The 13,995-nt window shown below is 39.9% G+C and overlaps 1 long non-coding RNA gene across 2 annotated transcripts in view; it reads left to right on the top strand.

Annotated features, from left to right (window-relative positions):
• Positions 1-13,995, top strand: part of LOC113959181 — a 39,959-nt gene that overhangs the window by 25,052 nt on the left and 912 nt on the right. The window contains exon 4 of one of the 2 annotated variants that reach the window (XR_003531727.1): positions 13,863-13,995. This is a non-coding gene — a long non-coding RNA (uncharacterized LOC113959181). Of the gene's footprint in view, positions 1-12,069; positions 12,188-13,862 lie in introns of those variants that run through there. The other variant, XR_003531728.1, reaches the window with a different exon arrangement.

The following is a 13,995-nucleotide window of genomic DNA, read 5'->3' as shown; positions in this document are numbered from 1 at the left end:
ATGAGGCTCAGTAAAATAAAATATTTATTTCTTATACAAACCACCTCAATAATTTCAGCTCACACATTTTACTCCTCACTTGTTACAGACAAGGAGCATTCACACAATTAGGTAGCACAGCTTATCTGCCAGCTGGTAACTCCTTACATCTCAGTAATTTGGTTTCTAGCAATAGCCCTGTTATATCCAAACTCTGGAAGAAGCAGAGGGCAGGCTTCTTATAGATTGAATGCTATGAAACCTTTACAAAAAGAGAGCATGGAGCATTTCTTACTCTTCTTAATCTGACATATCTTTCCAGCCCAGTGCTCTCACATGAGGGACTGAATCGTACACTGAGCAAGAGGGGTCAGCCAATACCTGCCTGGCTTGCTCTCACGTAGCTTTGTGCCATGAACATTAAGCATATCTGGTTTGTTTATTTATAAATCAGTGAAGGTATGCAAGGTGAGTAATCAGAGCCAAATAAAACCTGCTGTTTTTACAAGTTAGGATTACTGGCTGAAGCTTTCTCATTTCACCTCTAAACACTGAGGCAAGACTTGGGATAGCTTTAGTGATGATTACCATGCCACCACGCAAGCTGTCAAATCTGCTATAACTAGGGGTTAAAATAATACATACTCTGTATTGAGTAATTGCTATAAATGCCTTGAGGTGTAAAAGTATTGTCTGAGATGTTGTAAATAATGTGGCTGGATTTAACTGCAACTTGATACCTCTGTTCTATTTGGGTTTTTTTTTCCACACAGCCTGGCCCCAAGTGTCTTTTCAGGCTGGCTCTTCAGTCAATGTAAGCCACAAAAGCAACAGTAGTTCCCTGTACAGTATACAAACATCTGGGTCAATCTGAGAGCAAAGCTCAACTGAAGGATATAAATGAAGTATATTACTATGATAAATAAAAGTAGTCTACAGTAATACAAACAAGCTTGACTGATAGCAAGTATATTTCCAAGACACAGGGTCAAGCGCTGTGCATCAGCTGACGAGCTAAATGAGATGCACTGCTGCAAGCAACTTAAGAGATAAAGATCCCCAAACAGGCTATAATAAAGTCATCTTGACAGTATACTTTCTGTTCCTATTTTCAAATCTTTGCTGTCACTGTCAAAGGAAGTGCTATTTCTTTCCTGTTATGACTTTTTTTCCACAGGCGCCTAGAATTGGTAGTCTTTGTTTAGTTTCATCATTGCAGCTTGGTCCCGTATTTCATTCTTTCATCTCTGCAATACTTACCATCAAACAAATGTTCTTTAAAAAAATACATAAGTTTCTTTATCTGTAGTATACCAACATTCAAAGTTTGTATTTAGAAGACACATCCTTTGGAAATATACAGCAGGAGTCATTCCTGATGGAACCCTTACTTTTTTAAGTTTTGTGTGTAGTTTGTATGCAGTAGTGGGCCGAGTTCTGACAAGGACTAACTCCATATAGTGTAACTCTGTGCAGACAGGGAGCATTTCATCCATGAATCATCCTGAATCTAGGCTGGTTTTCAGTGAGGGTCCCTGGACTACTGTGAAAACAGAGCCACTGCACAAAATGCAGGCGTAATTTATGTTCGAGCACTCAGGAACTTGATGCAGGAGTCAGCACTAAGCTGAGTATCAAGCACAGTGAGAAAAACCTGATCAAAGACTAGACAACAAACAAACAAGCCCAACAAAAACTACCAAAGAAAAAAAAAGCAACACACAATAGGGACAGTCAAAAGAGTATGGATAAAGTGCTACAGAAAGGAGTATCACTGGAGTGATAGAAAGGAGTGGGAGGCACAACTTGTACTTTATCTGATTTCTTTTCCCATCATTTAATAGGAGAATGAGGAAAGTGTGACGAAATGATAAACAGCAACACACAAGTCTTCTGTATTTGGAGTGCAAATGACTAGTGACATAGGATATTCCATTAAATGATGTCCATGAAGAGCAAGCACATAGTGAATCATTCATCCACACAGGCTTGCAATAGGATTGTTGCAGAACTCATCTCTGGGCTGATATTGCTGCTATTTAATATAGTTTCTAGCAAGCAATTTATCATATTTATGGCTACATCTAATCCTTTTTGCTATGTCCTTTTTTTAAAAGTTGTCCTAAAGAAAGGCTATTCCACAGCTTTATGAAGCTATGAACTGGAGAATAATGCATGACCTAAAGTAAATGGGGGTGAATGATGCCCATATTATACTGGTTATCCAGACCCATCCAAGAACTGCCAATACATCAAGCACTGTTGACCAACTTTACCATGCCTATAGATTCTAGAATAGGTAACAAAATGCAATTGAAGGTGCATGGCCAAGGCTCCCATCATGTTATCTTATCAATCCTATCAATATTCTCAACAAATATGTGTACTTGCATCACTTTTCGAAAACAGAAGTCATGTCTGCGCTACAAGGACCTGGTTTTTCTACAACAATAGGAGCACTGCCTAACCCTTCTGAATAACCATTTCCTCTGAGACTACACTTTAAAAGAATATGCAGAGCTTATTAAGAATGTAGCTGGCTTTTGGACTAATAAGTATCTTTCAATAATTTGAATTGTTGAAAAAAATACAAACACTGAATAGCAGCTGCTGGACCACACACCATGTGAAAGAAAGAAAAACATGTTTTTGTGGAGAGATTTCTCAGGAGTTTCACACCATGCAAATCCTCCTGCTTTAGCTAAATCCCTGGAGTATGTAATCCTGATATAGTTAAACTGTTCTTGGATCATTTACTCCCCAAGAAGCTTACTTTGCTGCATGCTTGGTGTGCAATTAGTTATAGAGAAAGCCCTGTCCCTCTGCAAAGCACAAAACAGCTTGTGGTATCTCATGTGACACTTGATCTGCTTTTTTTTTTCCGAAGTAAAATTCATTGAAATATTACATAGATTCTCTGCAGAGGTATGGAACGTAACGAGAATTTAAGATTGCTTCTATTAGATCAGACCAAGTGTTCACATTCCCTAGTATCTGGGATAAGTAGGAATATAATAGTAAGAGAAGAGTCCAGTGATACTTCCTCATGTTCTTGAATTTCCTGAATAACAGCTCTGTGGTTAATCAACAGTCTTTCTTACATTAGTGTTTTCAATTGCTTTTAGAACCCATTGGTACTTTGGCATCTGCTACATTTTCTGACTATTAATTTTAGCAAAGGAATTGGTATCTTCAGTTCTCTTTAATGACTGCAAACTTAGAGAAACCTCAGACTCTTCTAGATTGGATCCTTAGGCTTCCTGTGATTGTGTTTTCCTCTTCAAAATTTTGATATTGATACTCACTCATCTGTCTCACTGGCATGAGTCATTCTACAGTTATTTTACTAACATTTGTTAGTGAGATCTGTTGATTCAATAGCATGTGTTAATCTGAAGATATTTAGGCAAGGTGTTACTTATTTCTTGATTTTCTTTTTAATTAGATCTTGTTTGTGACAGCTAAAGTTGCACAAACTTCTGCTGCATGTAGCTGCATGCAAAATGCTTCTTCGTGCTGCCCAGTTTCCAAATTTCAGTTGATGAGTTCTACATTTTAGTGGCAAGGGAGAATTCGTGAAAGATGATTTAAGTTATTATATAGACTATATTTGGTTATTAGAAGTTAAGATTGTTGAAACACTATGCTACAACCTATACTTTTCTGAGTTTCTGATATCTTTGTTCAACACACTTTTAATATTAGAGACGTGCCAGAGCATTGTATTCATTATATGTCTCATCTGAATTTTATAGACGCACGTTTCATACAGTTTAGCCAAAGATCTTACTGGAAGAAAAAATACAATGATGAAAAATCTTCTGGATGATGGACTGACAAATAATGAAAGGAAATAAGGGGTTACAAGAACACATTGAGAAAATGAAAATTATCATTTATTTCTCTCTAAGAAACTACTGATAACAGACCTAAAATATGAAGGCTAATTCCTGCTTCTTCATCTCTCCCCATGAGAATGCACAATCTGAAGATTATGTCAGATTTTGCTAACTGCAGAGCTTCTTCTTTGAGTTTAGTAGAAGATTCAAACCAGGTATTTTCTACCTCTAGTCCCATAGCAACATTCCCTGACTTAGGCCACACAGGGATGGAGTGCAGTTAGGATTAAGCACTGAGAAGTGTCTTTTGGCTATAGAGTTGCCTAGAGTCAGTCAGTAGGATAATGATGAAAGAAACGCAGGGCAAAATTTTACTTGTACTAGGTAGTGCTCTAGGCAAAAAAAAAAAGAGCTTAAATGAATGTGGACAGGCTACACATGCATATGTGTGTGTGAGTGAATGCCCAAAGCTGAACTTCTGAACCCCAAAGCAGAAGCCTGTTGCTCTCTAGCTCTGGCTCATAAGGGTTAGTTGTATATTTTTATAACACTAGCACTAGAAAGTGCATGTAGCATGTCTTGAACACTACTATCGATAAAGGGACATGAGACAGGACCACCCATTATGGGGCTGATTATATGTGTGCTCTTGCACACAGACTATCTTGGCTCTGGGAAAAAAGAAACCACCCCAGGATGGGGATGAAGACCTTGGTTGGAGGAAACATCGTGGAAGAGGGTGGAGATCCAGGAAATCAGGGAGATGGATGAATGTCGGGGCACCCAGAGACCTTGATGGGTGATGCCTACCAGCAGTTGTATAACAGAAACTGACACAACTTTCTGCCCAACCTTCCTAGGCCAGCAGTGTTCACCCTGTGAGAAAGAGAAGTCAAGACCAAGTGAGCATAACGCTGCAGAGAGCCAGTGAGGGTGAAGCAATCAGGTGGGCAAAAGCTTGAATCTTACTGATTCTTAGATAAACCCTACTATTCAGATCCACCATCAATTGCTGTTTACTATATCTTGCCTGTGACAGGTCAGCAGAGCATGTGTGGAGAGGCCATGGCTGGTAGCGAGCAGTTTGGTAGCACAACATATTTTGAAATTAGTTCAGGTACAATAGTCTGCCACTTATATTTTTTCTTTCTTTGGGCTTCAAACACCACATATGGGAGAAGAAAATCACATTTCATTACACCACCCAGCGTAATCTTCTGCAGGTCAGTGTCATGTACAGAAGCCTGGTCTTTCTTTTCCAGAACAGCTGGAATGAGAATGCAACAGCTGATAGTATCTTTGTTTTCCTGTGGGAACCTCCAGTGAGCCCAACATGGGCTGTGGGAGATGGGATTAAACTCCTTCCTTCAAAATGTGAGAGCAAGGGAGAACGATAAAAACCCCAAGACGTCTCAAGACATGTTATGTGCCAGTTAGTCCTGGGCTGCAATCCTTCATCTGTACTACCCGTTCATTTTAACTTGTGGCTGGTCATAGCTTATACTTCCCACCACTCAAGTAAGTGAAGGAACTCCCCACATTGCAGCTATCCTGATTTCTGACCCTGGGATTTTTGCAGTCTTCACCAAATGATGGGACAGTTTAATCAATAGAGTTTGAACATACCTTTTGCATAACCCACACTGGCTTCTTGGTAAACATTTAGGTAGTGGGTAAGAAACTAAATGAGAAATTATAACAGTCAGTCTTCCTAGCTGGAAGACAGCACAGATGCATCTCTCATCTTAATTGCTTGGATGAATCCTGATCATGGTTTAAAGAGCAGCCACTGTACCCTCCCACATCAGAAGTCCTTCAAAAAGAAAAGGTTGCTGCCTTTTCATTTTTTGTTGTGTCTAACCTAGGAAAGGGAGTGGAGGGCCCACAATAAGCATTTTTATAATTTGTTCAATGCTTTCAGGAAAGAGTATGGAGGATGACATATTCTGACTACTGCTTTGGGATAGACACATGAGAAAACCAAGGAGACTGTAAATTAAACAATTTACTCACAGTTATTGAGGCATCTCTAACTGACTTTAAATCTGCTTTTCATATTTTGTTCATAACTTAATATTTTCTGTATTACACCTCAATTTCTTTGGGCAGAGGGTTCAACCCAATCTTTATGTTAGTCAGCATTTTATCAGCGGTTGTATTTTTGTTTTCTTCTATGCCAATGAATGACACAACCACCTGTAAACCACCTACATTCACAGATGATGCCAACTTTCAATATTATTGGTGCCACCTTTCACAGATCTGTCTATTATCTTGATTTTAATCCGTTTAATGCATATGTCACTGATGTTGTGTGGTAGCATTAATTGTGCCAGGCAGTAGTAAGAGAAATGACTCACAAAAACCTGCTTCACCCAAATACATGTATCAGCTAAATTGATTATTCCCACACATGTAATTAAGATTATTACAGAATCATATTTGTTGTCATAATTAACTGAATCTCATCTTGGTTTAGTACAATTTTGTCTAGAACTGATTACCTAGAGAATACTTGTGCTAGAGTCATCTGGATAATCTCAAAACTCTTTTAAATTGCTTCCAGCTTGCTGGAATTTTCAGGTGTAAGTTACTCAGGCCTGCTGATTTGAAACAAATTATCCCCCATACAAGGGTTGGGCTTTTTTTTGATATCTTTCTCAGCTCTTAACAGAGTACTTCATCATCTTCATGTGAAAACATCACTTCCTCTAGTTTCATTTAGAAAACAGAACAGGGATTTATTTAATGCACACTCCTGCATTTCCTGTCTCATTGTTGATGGCATTATGATTTCTAGTAATGGACTTGTATTATTGCTGGGATTTCATTTGTTCCTACCATATTTTTAAAAAGCTTCTCATTTTATGTTGCCCAGAGACATGTTATTAGCCTCTCTTATCAATTGTGTTCACTTCACAAATTATGTTATCTGTTTCTTTCTTTTCTCGTTTATTACATTCTGTTGGATTTCCTCCATTTATGATAGCTTCTTTCACTTCACATCTGCAATGAAAGCAACCTAGGACAAAGTTTCTTGTCTTTTGACTGTGGACTCACAGCCTTCTTGCCATATAACCTTCTCGAAGAAATCTAAATTGAGTTTGAATTTTTTTTTTCCTAGTTGGTTGTCTTTTAACTCCTTCAACATGTTCTTCCAGTCCAGTGATTAATTCAGCTTCATCTTCCATAATAAAGCTGAAAATTAATTCACTTTACAGTGGCTTCTGAATTAGAATACTTTAGATTTTGGTTTTTTTAGTGACTTTAATGGTCTTGTACCACTGGTAGAAGGAAGCCCTTGCACATCCCCACAGTAGGGGTCTCTGCCATGTACCAGCCTTCCTTATGATTCTGCTTCAATTTAAATCTCTCCTGGCTGTGCCATCTAGTCTTTATGCAAAAAAAATTATTCCCCCACAGGAGTAAGATTCAGATTATTACACTGTTCTTGGACAGAGGTGGCAAACCTGTGGTGTAGATGGAGGAAAGGGCAATGCCGCCGTAGCAGTAATGTGGTGCCCTCTCCTCTGCCCTCTTTCTCTATGCAACCTTGCTCCTGAGAGGGCAGTGGACTGCAGAGCTGCCTCTGAGGGGTGTGGGTGCGTGGGGAGAGGGAAAGAGAGCTTCATTACTCCCTGTGAGCTTTTGTGCATACAGAATGGTGATCTCTGTAAATACAAGGCACTCCTAATGATTAAATAATGCAATTAGCCTGAAAACATTTAAAAATTAAGAAGTCTTATCTATTGCAAGACCTGTGAACTCAATTATCTGTTGCCTGGTCCACCTTTAGCTGAAGTCACTTTGTGTAGCTTCACAAGAGAGCTTTAGAAGATTTTCTAATGTCAAGATAATATGAAGTTTCCTTTTAAACTTCATAAAGTGCATATAAGCAGGAAATAAATGCCATTCTGGGATATTTGTTTTATACCAGACCTTTGAGTAAAAATAGCAAAAGCTATTAGCAGTTTGGAACCAAATGTTCTTCTTTGTCTTTGGCCTGAAGCAGGGCAACATGATGAGCTTGAAGTCCAAAATTACATTACTGTCGTCTAAATCAGAATTTGGATAATGATGAGTAAACAAATCATAACATGTAAGTTAAGATCAGCATGTGACAGTATTGGCAGTGGAATGGGAACATAGCCATTCTTTCTTCCCTGTAGCCTCATTGCTTAAATAAAATATGCCACACTGATATTCTTCTGGCTATAGTTTTGAATTTAGTATGATCCTGCATTTTTAAGTGCTGCCTGCTGCTAGAAAGAGTTTCATTTGGAACCATTCCTGTAAAAACAAGAAAATTCAGTCTTTGTTGTTTTAGCAGCTCTTTCTGAATCCTGGACCTTGATTATGGCAAGCAGAGAGCAGGCACAGTTTTTCATAAAATCATAGAATACCAGGTTGGAAAGGACCTCAAGGATCATCTGGTCCAACCTTTCTCAGCAGAAGGCCCAGCAGCCTGTCCACCTGAATCTACCACTTCCCTGGGGAGATTATTCCAATGACTGATTGTTCGTATTGTGAAAAATTTTTCTCTTTTGACCAATTGGACTCTCCCCAGAAGTAACTTGTGCCTTTTCTCACACCAAGCTTCCCAGTGCTTGAATCATCTTTGTGGCTCTTCTCTGGACTGTTTCCAACCTGTCCACATCTTTCTTGTACAGCAGAGGCCAAAAGTGAACACAGTATTCCAGGTGTGGCTTGACTAGTGCTGAGCAGAGTGGGATAATGACTTCTTCATGATGTCAAAAAAGGCTAGTGATACCCTTGTTGATGCAACCCAGCATCCTGTTGGTTTTCTCTGCCACAGCAGTACACTGTTCACTCATACTGAGCTTGTTGTCCATCAGGATCCCCAGGTCCCTTTCCTCTGGGCTGCTCCTCAGCTGAGTAGATCCCAGACTGTGCTGCAGTCCTGGATTATGTTTTCCCAGATGCAAGACCTCATTGAACTTCATAAGGTTTTTGTTAGCCCAGTCTTCCAGCCCATCCAATTCTTCCTGCAAGGTGACTCTACCTTCCTAAGTGTCCACTTCCCCACTCAGTTTGGTATAATTGGCAAACTTTGTCAGGTTACACTTGATCCCATCATCCAGATCACTTATGAAAGTATAAAACAGCATCAGGCCCAATATCAATCCCTGGGGGAACCTACCTGTGGCAGGTACCAGTTGCCCACTCACTGCACAGGCCACTTGTCTAGAGCCCCACATATCAGTTTCTCCAGGAGGAGGCTGTGGAAAACGGTATCAAAAGCCTTGGAGAAATCCAGGTAGACAACGTCCACCAAGCAGGTTACTTTGGCAATCAGGTTTGTCAAGTACAATTTGCCCTTGGTGAATCCTAGGTGGTTTTTCCTAGTCACATGCTTCATCTAACTTGTAATAGCACTGTATACCTTGAACTACCATACTGATGAAAATATTTCTGTAAATCTCTTTAGGTCAATCATATGGTAGAACTGTTTTTTAAACCTTTCATCACTTTTCTACCTGCAACAAAATGTCAGATAATTATTGTCTGAAGCAGAGCAATAGTCTGTAATTGTTAACCCAGCTAAATGCATCTCAGATAATACTATATCAAAGCAAACAAAAGATGGTACTTTGTGGTAGCCATAAGCAAAGAAAGGAGTGGTCAAGGTCTTTAATGCTTATTCTTGCAGGATTTTTTCTACTCTCTCTTCACATTGTAACCTCAAAAGTCCCTTAATCTCTATTGGTACCATTCACCTTTGTCCTCTTTAGGTATTGCATTAATTGCCATGTTGCATTAATTATCACTTTAACCATGAGCTTTCTCCTACATCCACATATGGATAAAATTTAATTGTCTGCTGGCTTCTGGAAATAGACAGCAGTGAATAAAACTGATCCATTAAATCATCATAATTTCAGTCCCCAATCCTGGCTTGTGGGATGCAGATTGGTTCAAGAGGTATTTGTCAAAGCTGAAAGATGCATGTACAATTAAGTGTCCTCTTTATTCAATGGCTGTCTTCTTTTGTGTGGAATATAGCCTATTATCATTTATATGCGTATTTTATGTAGCTATACAGTTAGATGGAAGAATAAGTATCCCTCTTCTTGCCCAGACTGTCTGTGACATCCTTTGTTTAAAGTATTTTTGAGTGCTAATTAAGTTTTCACTGCCCCTCTCTTTAATGTCTGCTACAAGCCAGCTCCCATTCAGTAACCACCTTGAAGTTACCATAGATCTTGCTAGTTATCTGTTTCTCCATAATTCCAATGGATAAGAACCTGTCCATTCTGTGACAAACAGGGCCTAAATTATACAGTAAGATTCTCTGACCTTCTAACATAGTAAACTGCAAATACTGCAACTTCAGTTAAATTTTAAAAAATGAGATTATTATTGCATTCAGTATAAAATGAATAATCCATGAAAGAAATTCCTTGCATTATTTGTCACAGTAAATTAAACTTGTTTTATCCTGCACCTGCATTTCTGCACTGCTTCTGAAATGTAAGGGAAATGAAGAAATGAGGGCAAAAAAATTATCAGGGGCAATGACTGCAGTTATGCTGGCTAGAAGATAATTGGGAATTTGGAGCATGAAGGAAGCCTTAGGAAATTGTTTGAGACTCAGGATACAGAAGGCATTGTGAATGCCTCTGCTTAAAAGACAAGCCCATAAAAAGTCTATCTGATTAACATCTTAAATGGCTCAAGAGAAGTACAATTTCAGCCTGTCTGCACAGTGCTGATCTGTTCTTACCTGCACTAAAGATTTGGCAGAAACACTATTCAGAAAGCAACAGGTTTATGTCTAGATCCACGTAAAGACCTTTAATGTTGCAGAGCCTAAATTTTGGGATGGAAGGATGTGTCTCAAGTAGTGAAGAGGAAAAACTGAAGAGAGGATGTGTCTTAAAGCTGACCTTTCTTCTTATAGTGGCACAAGGACAAAGATGGGTCAAGACATCTCCTAAGTCCAAGGGCCAGCCTGTTGTGATTCCCACCTCAACAGCTCTTCCAAAGTTACTACTCATGTCATCAGGCTGGCAGCAGCCTCAGGACAGGAGAGAGGAGGAAGTACTGTGTCCTGTATGTTGTAGCAGCACTCGGGGGCTGACTCCTGTCACAAAACTGTGAGGTTCTCTGTTTTCAATCCATATCGAACAATTTTGTAGCTGAAATTGGCAATCCATCATCCTTGCCCCTAGATGAAGTGAGATGCCTCCAGTGCTTAAGCCCTCCTCTTCCCACGATAAATACTCAATTTATTAAGGCAAGGGAAAAAGACAGGTATATGTACAACACAGGGGGCCGTGTAACTTGCCCCCTGAAATGTTTCTGGATCCATGTGAGAACTGTGTTTGAAAATAGGAACAGCGGTACCCAGGGAGAGCTCTTAATCTAACACAATACTGCTTGCCTTTCTGCTTGTTTTTGTGGGTTCTGTTGATTGGTGAGCTCATGAGCTCACTGGGTCAGACTGCAGACGTGAGACATTCCATCCTCCACAGGTGCTTCATTTGCGGATCCAGATGCACAAAGGGAAACGAGATGGGTCCCTTGCTGTGGAGTACCCTCAGACACCTGAGGTTTTTGAGGACTGAAATTGAAAAGCCTTCAGGGCATCCCTTTGTGCATCTATCTCTTAGACCTTGACTGTAATCCTGACCTGTATCTCTACAGAGCCTGTTCAGGGTGTTTGCTAGCAATGTTTGAATCCAGTTTTAACCGGAAGAGAGAAAGAGCATTTATTTATTTCTTGAATGAAAACAAACTCAGTCACTGGAATGTGACTCAGAAGAGCAGATTGCCAGCAGTACAGACATTAAACTATTGATTTGTTATGCGAAATGCAGGTTTTTTTGTACAGATGGTAAAAGATTTTGACATGAGATCTGCAGCTTTGTTATCACCTCCGCTATTCACTGCTGTCTGCAGGGTGAGCTGTTCCCCACCACTTCTGTTTGCCATTCACGTCAAGGGCTCTGGGTGGGACTGGGATGTGTGAGATAGATTTCATTGATTTTTTTGTACTACTAGGAAGATCCAGAGCAATGATGAAGTTCTACCTTGAGAATGAAAGTTGTACAGATCCATCACTACTTCTGTCTTTGGGGCATCCCACAAACAGTGTGGCCTATATATATCCTCCTTAGATGAGAAGAGCATTTCACAACTTCCAAACGTGAAGATGGCATGGGTTTCTAGATCTCTTTGCAATTAAAGCAGATTAAACATTTCAAGCTTATTTTTTTCCCTGTCTTAGGAGGATATCAAGGCTACTGAATTTCACCCAAACTGGTATATCAGTCCAGCAGTTTCTCAGATGAAAAGACTTAGTATAGGAGTCCACAGGCATTTCCACCTACTGCCTCTAAACAAGTGTTTTGTCAGGCTGCTCTGAAAGTGGATTGCAGAACCTCTAGATCTTTAGAGCTTTCCAGGGAAGGTGGTGGACTCCCATACTCCCAGGACACTGTGTTCTCCAGCAAGAAGTCTGGCAGGTATCAAGAATCCCTGGGAAACATCATGGCTGATATGCCATGTTAGGCTACTCCTGCCTGGGTGTCACCCCATTTCACAGATGCTGGCTCCTTGCTGTTACGACCCACCCCTGAAGGTGGGGTAGCTGAGATTCTTGTTCATAAGAGATCCCTTGGGGCAGATTAAAGTGAAACAACACTAAACAAAAAATGTTTATACACGTAATATATATATACACATAACAGATTTTTCTTCAGAACAATTTGATTCCAATGGAAAGGAGATGTAGCTATTTTGGTAATTATCTGTAGAAATATAGCAATATGAAGGCATAATGATAACACTTGACAAAATGTATAAGGAAAAGAAAGAAAGAGAAAGAAAGGATAAGAGTAGAAATATATCACTACCCGTGGACCCAGTGATGAGACTTGATTGCTGCAATTTCAGTGTCTGTTGGTGGAAGTGATGGTCACAGTCTTAATCTGTTGGTGGTGGGGAAAGCCTGTGAAACACAAAGTGGGTTAATATATGCTCAGGTGTACTCACCCAAGTACCTCCCCTGGAGGGGGAGTCTTCCACTGATGTAACACTGAAGACCACATGCAGTCCTCTGGTGGAAGGCCTCAGAAATTAATCTGGGGGTACTTTGGGGTCTTTGATGGTTTATGACACCTTCTAAGACATGACAACTGCCTCTCACATCAGCATTGTTGAGCCAGTTATGCCTCATCAGAAGGGATGAATACCTTCAGGCCTATGAGTGAATGTGAATGTGAATGTTCCAATACCTCCTCTAGGGTGGAGAGTTTTTACACCTGAGCCAGTTATATGAGTGGAAATTGACATGATAAAAAGCATTATCCCACCTCCAAAGGGTTTACTTCTTATAAGCCTTCTCCTTTATCTCAAAACCCAGCTTGTAGTCCCTGGTGGTGGGTATGCACACCCTCTGCACCTAGGCTGTTACCTTGCACATCATCAGCAAAGCACCCGCTGTTTTTGCAAATGGTCGATTGTTTGAGTCATTAACCCTTTACATTTCCATCTCTCACACTCATTGCCCCCCCTCCTGACAGCAAGCTGGCTGCATGGACAGCTTAGCTCTGTGTTCGTAGGCCTGGCAGATTGCAGAAGAGCATGTTGCATTTTGGAGGTACTGCAATGTCCCTGCTTGGAAACCATTCCTGTTTCCAAAATAAAAGCACTAAAGATTTTTTGCTTCCACTAAGAATCTTAAGTATTTGGCTTTTTGTTGCTTTGTTATGGTTTTGATTTTATTTATTACATGCAAAATACTCCAAACATTTCCATTCTGGTTTTTGGCCTGCCCTACAGGACTCACTGCAGAGATGTTGAGAGCCCAGCTACATACATAATTACTCTTTACTGGCACCTATGACATAAACAGAAAAAAGGATTGTTGTGTTTCAGACTGATACATAAACAGATGTATAAATTGCCTGGCTGCATATCCAGGTGCTGGGGTCTTTTCCAAAGTAATGCATTATGATCTGGCTTCACTCACAGTTGACAAGGATTGAAAGTCCAAATATCTTTTGTTCCTCTTCTCAGTTCTGCTCTACATTAAATATTTGAATTGAAGATAGCATACTTCTCTGCTTAAATGATAGCTAAAATGGAGGACTACAACTCCTCTTCAAGTGAATAAGGAGAGACAGCAGAAATGTCTGAAATAATACCCATG

This window comes from Corapipo altera, unplaced genomic scaffold (assembly GCF_003945725.1).
Source record: "Corapipo altera isolate COAL_440 unplaced genomic scaffold, ASM394572v1 1, whole genome shotgun sequence".
In the NCBI taxonomy this organism is placed as follows: domain Eukaryota; kingdom Metazoa; phylum Chordata; class Aves; order Passeriformes; family Pipridae; genus Corapipo; species Corapipo altera.
The sequence above is the reverse complement of the archived record's forward strand: the minus strand, read 5'-3'. Positions and strand labels throughout refer to the sequence as shown.